The sequence below is a fragment of the Xenopus tropicalis genome, chromosome 7, assembly GCF_000004195.4.
Source record: "Xenopus tropicalis strain Nigerian chromosome 7, UCB_Xtro_10.0, whole genome shotgun sequence".
In the NCBI taxonomy this organism is placed as follows: domain Eukaryota; kingdom Metazoa; phylum Chordata; class Amphibia; order Anura; family Pipidae; genus Xenopus; species Xenopus tropicalis.
The window spans coordinates 60,593,532-60,604,414 of NC_030683.2; positions in this window are offsets into that span (position 1 = coordinate 60,593,532).

Genomic DNA, 10,883 nt, shown 5'->3' on the forward strand with positions numbered 1-10,883 from the left:
TTTGATGGTGGCCCTGCCGCCATGGGCAGCCACCGACGCACAGCTGAATCCACTTTTGACAATTATGACATGCGCACTGCATTTCAAATTCAGTCAATCACTTGGAGGTTTTACAATCTATACCAAACACAGTTAAAGTGCCAACTGCACAGATGAGAAGGTTAAAGTAAATGAAGTCAGGTTTCCATTCTGCTGGTATAGCTGAACAGAGGGGTCTTATACTGGAGGTTACATGGCAACTTCTGCAAAGAAAAGCCTAATGTAACCTTCAGCTTGTACATTCCCATTGTTTACTACTAGAGTAAATCCTATTCCTACTAGTGTTATTCCCTCTTTTATGCTGGGCTGCAGTGATAGGTGCTAGCTGGTAGATTTACTCAGTAAGGGGGCAGCTATTTGAATTATTTACTTTATGTGGAGTTGCCTTGGTGCCAAATAAATACATATACGGATCTTTCCTGCTGCGCCACCATCACCATTAACTGTCATTTGCAGCAACGTACTGTACAGCAGGGGTCCCAAACCGCCGGTCTGCGGGCTGCTTTGTAGTGGGCCGCCTCTGTTCCTGGTCGCCCTGAATATGCACGTATAAAAGCGTGCGCGCAACCCCGCCCGCCCACCCACCCTCCAGTCCGTGGAAAATTTTACCCGCTTGCCACTGGTCCTTGGCACAAAAAAGGTTGGGGACCACTGCTGTACAGTAGGTGGTTTTTCACAGTGAGGGCAGTGAGGTTAGGGAATGCCCTTCCTAGTGATGTGGTAATGGTAGGTTCTGTTAATGCCTTTAAGAAGGGGTTGGATGAGTTCTTGAACAAGAATAGTATCCAAGGCTATTGTAAACTAATATCTACAGTTAGTATTAATGTTTGTATATATGATTTATGTATGTGAGTGTATAGGATAGGTCAGTACAATATAGTACAGTATGCATTTGTTTTTTTTACTTTCTTTTAACTCAAAGGTGTTGCTGAACCTAAATTTAATGCTTTATGATGTAATTAATATTTATTTATTGGTTGCTGTACTTGTATATATGTGAATTGTTACACTGGTGAATTGTTAATTGGTATTAGTGATGGTGAACATGATTATTTTTAGGTTTAAGTTTATGACATAGACTACTACTATGTGACTGTGCAAAAGTGACTGCTGCATATTGTCTGTCTCTTTCTGATGAGTGTCACTAAGTTCAAGTTAGTTATCATTAGTTCAAGTTGCCAACTTGCCACTACCAGGAGGAATTCCACATATTCAAGCTATGCAAAAATGCAATGCAATTAAAGGAGAAGGAAAGTCAAAATCTATTAAGCACACTATTAAATAGTACTACTATTGCTGTGTAAAAACGCTATATTCCTGGCTTGCCTAATGAAAGATTTACAGAGATACACATACTAGAACCTACATACTTGTTTCAATGAACGGCGCCGCCATCTTTAACAAGGGATGCCCACTCCCCTTCCCTCACTGTCTGTACTGCGCATGCGCCCCCAACAGCCTCCCTGCAGCCACCCGCGTCCTTCTGTGTCTCCCCCCCACCAGCAGCTGCGTCCACTCGCCTCTTGTCAGCACCCCGCTCGTGTGCTCCTGTTGTGTATGCAACTCGCCTCCCCCTGCTTGCATCCTCTCCTCTGGCATCTCCCTGCTCTCCCCGCTCGTGTCCTGGTGTGTGTCAAACTTGCCTGTCAGCACAGATTGCCCCCCCTCGCATCCTCTCCTCTGGCATCTCCCCGCTGGTGTTGTGTGTCAAACTTGCCTGTCAGCACAGATTGCCCCCCCTCGCATCCTCTCCTCTGGCATCTCCCCGCTCCTGTCCTGGTGTGTGTCAAACTCGCCTGTCAGCACGGCGCCACCACCGGTTTGTTTAAGTGAAAGGTGCCTCTCCTCCCCAAGCACTTGCTTGCCGGCTGCGTCCTCTGTGTCCACCACCCGCTCTGCTCCCGTCCCCGCTCGCCTCTTCCCCTACTAGCACCTGCGTCCCAAGCCTAGGGGGAGCCTCCTGTTTGTGCGCATGCGCCACCTACAGTCCGAGTCTCTAAGTCTGGGAAAGAGTGAGGCATTATGGGAATCTTCTCTACCCTGCTCAGTGTTTTTTCTAAGTGTTTGGCTTCAGATCTTCTGAATGGGAGAAATATGGGGAGACTTAAGGGCACTATTGAGACAACTGAAGATATGCCTGCAGCTTGAGATTAACTCTTTATTAGCCTTTCCTTCTCCTTTAACCCTTTTGACAGTTTTACTGCTTTTAATGTATAAATGATGATGATGATTTTGATGTGCACATAATGGCAAAGTTTTTCTTGTACTAAGTGATTACTACTAGTATAGTATTACTAGTATTTCATTATGCTTGATGCCTTTATTAGAACAGTCTTCAACAGTCTAGTCTTCAACTCAGTATGGCATGTACAGTGTGTGAATTCTTGACTTTTTCAATTCAATATGTCAATTCAATATGTCTTCTACAACTCCTCAATCAATAGCAGTAACACATCAAACGTGATTTTATTTTATTTTTGAAAGTATAGCACAATAAAAAATTACAATCAATTTCAGTTACAGTTAGTCACATACATATTTATTTTTTAGGCAACTAAAAGTGTTTACAATTACAATTGTTATTACAATAATTAAACAAGCTGTAGGCAAAGGCTTGCTTTCTGTAATACCCTAGTCCTGCTCTACATATATTTCCAATGTTTTCTGTAGCTTTAGTAAATGTTTTACTATCTACTCAATAGGATTCAATGGGATTCAATAGGATTCGGTTTGGGATTAGGCAGATTCCTTCAGGGTGGATTAGGGGGTTCGGCAGAATCCAAAAAAGTGGATTCAGTGCATCCCTACTAGGAACTAAATTTGCTACTGCAGAATTATTGATAAATAGTTTCAAAGAGCACTGTGTTTGAATTAGGAAGTCTTTTTTTGTCTGGGGATCAAAGTAAGTACACTAAAAAAGAGCAAACTAGAAAAAGGTACTCGGATTGCACAGTAAGAACACTTGTTAAAAACAAAAAGGCATTTGAAACTAAAAAGGCACTATACAAGGGATTGCATTCGGGAGACTGTAAGTACCCAGTGGCAATATGAGTTGCAGTATGATTGCTGGTGTTACTCAGTGTGTATCTTGTTGCATGTATGTGGTCCTGGAGCAGCAGTTCCATGCAGCATTTACTTGTGAGAGATGCAGGTGGGTTTTCCTCTTGGAATCTGAGGTGCAGAATCTAAGGGGGGAACTGACAGCACTGAGGGCAGCTGCAAACATGGGGGAGTACAGGAGACTCACTGAGCAACCACTGGCAGGGGCCGGTGTAGTGGGGGGTGGAGAAGGGACAGTGGAGGTTAATGAGGGAGACAGGTTTGAGGGGGAAGTAGGGGACGCAAGGGTAGGGGGCTGGTTTACAGCTTGTACAAACCAGCAGATTTGCCGCTTTAGGTGAAGATGCTGGGGAAGACAGCTCTGAGCTAGCATGTATGGAGCATGCTGACTCTCAGAGCACCCTGGGAGCCGGCACCTCTAATACAGGTGGGGGGGGAGTAGTGCTAGGAAGGGAAGGCAGGCTATAGTTGTAGGGGATTCAATTTTTAGAAAGGTGGATAGGGTAATTTGTCGAACTGTGTGTTGCTTGCCTGGTGCTAGGGTTCGGCATGTGGTGGAACGAGTGGACAAATGGTTGGGAGGGGCTGGGGAAGACCCAGCGGTCTTGGTACACATAGGTACCAATGACAAAGTTAGAGGAGGGGGGGTAGTCCTCAAGAACGATTTTAAAAAGCTAGGCACGAAGTTCCAAGGTAATTTTCTCATTGATATTACCTGTGCCACAAGCAACGTTAAGAAGGCAGTGGGAGCTTAGGGAGATTAATGCATGGCTGAGAGATTGGTGCAGGGAGGAGGGCTTTGGATTTCTCGAGAACTGGGCTGATTTCTCAATCGGCTACAGGCTCTTTGCCAGGGATCGGCTGCACCTCAATGATGATGGCGCAGCTGCTTTGGGGGAAAAGATGGCTAGAGGGTTGGAGGAGATTTTAAACTAGCAGTGGGGGGAAGGGTGCAGCAGGAAATTCTGTGGTAAACAGGATAGATGAGGTAGTGGGCATAGTAAGGGAAAATGGGGGAGGAGACTTGCTTCGGGATACTGATAATGGCAGGGAGGCCCATAAGTTGTTTACATGTCATTCTCACGCTGGTACCAGTATTAAATGTATGTTTACCAATGCAAGGAGTCTGACTGGTAAAATGGGAGAGCTGGAGGTACTGGCATTGGAGCGGAAATATGATGTGATTGGTGTTGCTGAAACTTGGTTGAATGAGTCTCATGACTGGGCAGTTAAGGTCCCCATACACAGTAAGATCCGTTCGCTTGGCGAGATCGCCAAGCGAGCGGATCTTCCCCCAATATCCCCACCTACGGGTGGGGCCAAACGACCGGATTATGTAGGCGGCAATGTATCAGTCGGTTCGGGGACCGCATCAACGAGCCGATGCGGCCCCCGATCCGACTGAATCTTTTAACCTGGCCGATCGATATCTGGCCAATTTCAGGCCAGATAACGGTCGGCCAGTCTGCTCGTTTCTGCCCCTACATGGGCAGATAAGCTGCCGAGTCGGTCCAAGGGACCGATATCGGCAGCTATTATCGGCCCGTGTATGGGGGCCTTTAATATTGGGGGTTATACATTGTTTCGGAGGGACAGGGGCAATAGAAAAGGAAGAGGAGTGTGTCTGTTCGTTAAGCAAGAATTAAAAGCAAATATTAAAAAGGAAGTGATGGGGGTAACAGAGGGAGCTGAATCCTTATGGGTTGAGCTTCTCACAAATAGTAAAGAATCTACCAAACTAATTGTAAGGGTATGCTATAGACCCCCTAATGTAAGCGAAGAGGAGGAGGCTCAGCTCCTGTTGCAAATAAAAAAGGCTGCTAGTTTGGGGCAAGTGATAATAATGGGGGATTTTAATTATCCTGATATTGACTGGAGCCATAGTACTGGCAGGACAGTAAATGGGAACAAGTTTATAAACTTGCTGCATGACAACTTTATGTCACAGGTTGTTGAGGAGCCAACCAGGAACCATGCTATATAGGATCTAGTGATCTCTAATGACCTAGAACGTATAGCAAATGTGCAAGTGGTTGAACCCCTGGGAAATAGTGACCATAATGTTATTTCATTTGATGTTTGGTGCAGGAAACAAATTTACACGGGGGCAAGAAAGACACTGAATTTTAGGAAGGCAAATTTTAGCTCCTTAAGGGCAGCGCTTCAGGGCATAGATTATGTTTCCTGAAAAAAACACAGAGCAGAAATGGTTGTCATCATTACTGTTCTCAATGTATTCAATTGATAAGAAAAAGTATAAGTGTTAAGTATCACCCTATGTGGCTTAACTCTGAGGTAAAGAAGTTAATAGGGAAAAAAAGGAAAGCTTTTAAGAAATATAAGTCAGAGGGGACAGGAGCTGCGTTTAATGAATATAAACACTATAACAAGTGTTGTAAAACAGCAATCCGGAAGGCAAAGATAGAAAATGAGGAGCGCATCGCAGCAGAGGCCAAGACTAACCCCAAAAAGTTTTTTAAGTATATTAATAGTAAAAAGATGCAGGTTGAGGGTGTGGCCCCATTGAGTTATAGTAACAATATGGTTACAGTGGATACAGAAAAGGCAGAAGTGCTTAACCAGTTCTTTTCTTCTGTGTATGCAGTAGAGGAAGGAGCCAGTGGGCCAAGTCCCACCCAATAGCAGCACTGTTGCCTCAGCTCCAACTACACAGTGGTTGACACAGGATATGGTGCTTAAAGGGTTACACACGATAAATGTAAACAAGGCACCTGGGCCAGATGGAATACACCCTCGGGTACTGAGAGAGCTAGGGTCAGAATTACAGTGGCCCTTGTTTCTGATATTCTCAGACTCGCTTTCATCAGATATGGTACCTAGGGATTGGAAGAAGGCGAATGTCATTCCTATATTTAAAAAGGGAGTAAGATCTCAGCCTGGCAATTATAGGCCTATAAGTTTGACATCCGTGGTGAGCAATTTATTTGAAAGCTTGTTAAGGGATCACATACAAAATTATGTACTGGAGAATGCCATTATGAGCAATAATCAGCATGACTTTATGAAGGACAGGTCATGTCAGACCAATTCAATTGCTTTTTATGATGAGGTCAGAAGCTGGACAGTGGGGATGTAGTTGATATAATCTATTTGGATTTTGCCAAAGCATTTGATACCGTTCCCCACAAACGACTGCTTTCTAAACTAAGGTCTATTTGTCTTAGTGAAGTCGTTTGCACATGGATAGAAAACTGGCTACAGGATCAGGTACAGAGGGTGGTTGTTAATGGTACATTCTCTACTTGGAATAAGGTTCTCAGTGGGGTCCCTCAGGGTTCTGCACTGGGTCCACTTTTGTTTAATTTGTTCATAAATGAATTAGGGGAGGGTATTATAAGTAATGTATCAGTGTTTGCAGATGACACAAAACTCTGCAGACCAGTCAATTCTATCCAGGATGTGGCATCCTTGCAGCAGGATCTTGACCAACTGGGCGGCTAAGTGGCAGATGAGATTTAATGTGGATAAATGTAAGGTCATGCACCTGGGATGTAAAAATATGCAAGCCACTTACAGTATACCCTTAATGGGATTGTACTAGGCAAATCCATAATGGAGAAGGACCTTGGAGTCCTTGTAGATAATAAACTTGGCTGTAGCAAGCAATGCCAGGCAGCAGCTGCAAGGGCAAACAAGGTTTTGAGCTGTATTAAAAGGGATATAGATTCACGGAGGAGGGGGTTATTCTTCCCCTTTACAAAGCACTGGTAAGGCCCCATCTAAAATATGCTGTTCAGTTCTGGTCTCCAGTGCTCAAACAGGACGTGATTGAGTTAGAGATCCAGAGAAGGGCAACTAAGTTGGTAAAGGGTATGGAAAGTCTCAGTTATGAAGAAAGACTGGCCAATTTGGGTCTGTTTACACTGGAGAAGAGGCGCTTAAGAGGTGACATGATAACTATGGATTAATATATAAGGGGATCATATAATAACCTTTCTAATGTTTTATTTACCAGTAGGTCCTTCCAACGGACACAAGGGCACCCACTCCGTTTAGAAAAAGGGAGGTTCCGTTTAATTATTCAGAAAGGATTTTTTACTGGGAGAGCTGTGAAGTTGTGGAATTCCCTCCCCGAATCAGTTGTGCTGGCTGATATATTATATAACTTTAAGAAGGGGCTGGATGGATTCTTAGCAAGTGAGGGAATACAGGGTTATGGGAGATAGCTCTTAGTACAAGTTGATCCAGGGACTGGTCCGACTGCCATCTTGGAGTCAGGAAGGAATTTTTTCCCCTCTGCGGCACATTAGAGAGGCTTCAGATGGTTTTTTTTTTTGCCTTCCTCTGGATCAACTAAAAGTTAGGCAAGTTATATATAGGCATTATGGTTGAACGTGATGAACGTATGCCTTTTTTCAACCCAACTTACTATGTTACATTAAAAAAGCACTGGAATGCATTAGCAGTCTTTGTTTTCTTTTTTAAAACATCTTGCCCAATAAACTTATCTTAACAGCAAGAAGAGAAAGAAATGTGTTAAATGTTTTTGTCCCCCCCCTTCTGCCCCCACCTTACATAAGAGAAGACAGGTATTATAAGGCTATTTTGCTTGTGTTTAGTGCAATATATCCCATGATGGTAATACTGTCATGGGAAAACATGTTTTTTTCCAAAAATCAGTTAATAATGTTTCTCCAGCAGAATCCAGCTTTGAAATCCATTTTTCAGAAACACAAATTTATTTTTAATTTTGAAATTTCACATGGGGCTAGCAATATTCTTTATTTCCCAGGGTGCCACAGCCATTTGTTCTGATAAACTTCAGTCACACTTTACTGCTAAGCTGCAAGTTGGAATGCTATAACCCCCATCCCTTTTTCCCCCCAGCAGTTGATCATCAGAACAATGGGAACATAGCAAGACAGCAGCTCCCAGTAGAAATCAGAATAGCACTCAATAACAACTTGGGACTCCTCCAGTTTCATGGGAGTAGGAGAAACAATAGGCTATCTGAAAGCAGTTTTAATGTGTAGCACTGGCTCCTTCTGAAAGCTCAGAATCAGGCACAATGCACTGAGATGGCTGCCTACACACCATTATTAAAACTAAAAGAAAATGCATATACATGTACAACTGTCATTTACAGACCCAGATTTGTGGCGCTGCACCTCCCAACCTGGATTGGAGCACAGCTGTGTGGATCTTCTACAAACTAGCCTTCCTGCTCCTCCAGACAGATTTTCAAGCCATCATTACCCCAGGTTAGTTTCAAATACATGCACAAACACACACTCATTGCACTAATACACAGCCACATTTACATTTACACACACACATACATTTTTGGGGGATTAGTGGGCTTTTACACATTTACACCACTCACATATACTTGCACACGTACACAAGCGCACATAACATGCCAAGTGCTATTATCATAGTGAATTTGCAAACCGTGCTGTGCAAAACCCATCGTATCTTATTTCAGTGATTATATTACATTTATGGTGCGGTGGGTGTGGGGGACGCAGCCAGCAGGGGCTTAATATTAATATTAAGAACATTTTATGTTGGGACGTTACAAATTGAGGTAAATTGAAGCTTTGTGAAAATTGAGAAATAAAACAAAAAAAAAAAAACTGTTTATCATAGCTTTGTAGTTTGCAGTAGAATGACGTATTTACCTATTAAATAATGTGTGCATTTGGAAAATATATGGTTTTCTAGGGTCTCCATACTGTTTGGGGCATAATACACATACTAGGTGCTTATATTGCAGCAGAGTGTCAGACGTGAACATTCATATGCACTATTTGCATTTGGGTGCCTCTGTATGCCACATCGTTTTGTAAATCTATGTATACTGGGCATCAAACAGTTCAGTGGGCCCCTGGCATTTATATTTAGAATGTTTTATGTTGGTACATTGCAAAATGTGGGGCATATAACTGGGTAAAAAGCAAGCTTTGTGATTTTTTTTTCTTTTAGAAATCTCATAAAAATGCTACATTTAGCCTAGCTTTGCTGTTTGGTGCTTTCCCATACAAATACATATTTACCCATTTTAGATTCAGCAGAATGTGTTTTTTTGAAAATATAAGGTTTTCTGGGGTCAACTTAATTATTTGCAACACATAACTCAAGTGGTGTATTATTTTGCAGTAGAAATATTTGACATGAAATATGTATGCATTAACTTCATTTTGGGGTCTCTAAATGCCAGATACTTTTGTAATCCTACACACAATGGGCATCAAACTGTTCAGTGGACCCTTGGTATTCATATTTATGATGTTTTTTCTGGGTACCTAATGCATCAGCATTCCTGGGGCTGCTGCCGCCCGAGGCAACAGCCCCGGATGCTGTCCCACCTTACCCGCTCTGCGCTTACCTCTTCTACATCAGAGCAGGTCCTGGGGGGACTGTGTACGCTTTCTGCACTAGAAAAGACACATTTCTTAAATTAAACTTTTCTTTGAATGTATTACTGTATTGACAGTACTGTAGCCCTATGTAAATAAAAATATACACAAATAGTAGGTCCTGGTGAATAAAAAGTATGTGGTGAAAAGATACGGAAAAGTAATTTGCCCCCTTTTTAAAGTTTTTATTATATTTTGTAATGGCGATAGGCATTGTACTTCAAAATTGTAATTAGCATTGTACTTCTTTATTTTGAATGAACTAAAAAGGACCTGCTTTAAAGAGGAGAGTTTTGTTATGCATGACATGATCTGAGGAAGCAAAGAGTTAAACCTCGTTTGAGGGGGTCAGCAAATTAGCAGATCTTATCACAATGTGCAATGGCCCAAAGACTGAAATACAACAACGGCATAGGGGCCGTCAAACCAAAGACCATAATCAATGAGTGTTGAGACACTCACTTATGAAGTTCACCAACATGAGCTGAAGCAGTCCCCGATCCAATGGGAAAATCAAACCTGCGTGATCACCACCTGGCCAATTTTTGGCCAAATATCAATCAGGGAGGCACCATACATGGCAGATAAGCTGCCAAATCGGTCTAAAGGACTCAAATTGGCAGCTTAAACTTGCCCATGTATAGCCTTGAGAAAGGCTTTCTGTGCTGAAACGTTGGGGTAATTCTCATCTTTGGCAAGTGTATCTGCTTAACTGTGTGTCCTTTTTTTAACCTGTGCACATTTTTGTGGTATGTATTATCTTATTATTATCTTATTGACTGTATTGTATTGATAAAAATTGTTAAATCTTCTGTATACTATATAAAAAAATAATCACAGGCAAGTGGTAGTATTAAAAAGTAATTATTTGTGTGCAAGCCCTTATTCTATCAAAATATACTGTCTTTGGTACCCTATATGAAGGTACAATTTTTGGGCTGTTTTTGCACCAAATTCCTATATTGTATTTTGGGCTTGTGCAGTGAGTGTCCTCCATTTATTTATAAGTGCTGATATATTACCTTTAAAAATATTGCCTTGGAATAGAGAAGCCGTGGTATTAATAATTTTTTTTCTGGACTAATTTGAGCTCATTTTACAATGCAAAAAAGGGTGTTTAAATTTAGAAAAAACAAAAATCAATCTGTCAGGTCTGAAAAGCACAAAATCCCAAGTGGTAGTGGGTAGCCAAATATATTGGAGTGCAATTCAACCCCTCTTTTTGGACCCAGGTTCAAATATTTGGTAAGACTAAGCTTAAAAGGACCAAAGAGTCTAACCATAATAGCATAACATTTGGATGGCTACAGATTCTTTAATTATTATGACCAATAATATCTTTAATATAAGTTGTTTTAATATTTACTATTTGGTGTTTCCCAAAATGAAGTGACTCTCAAGGGA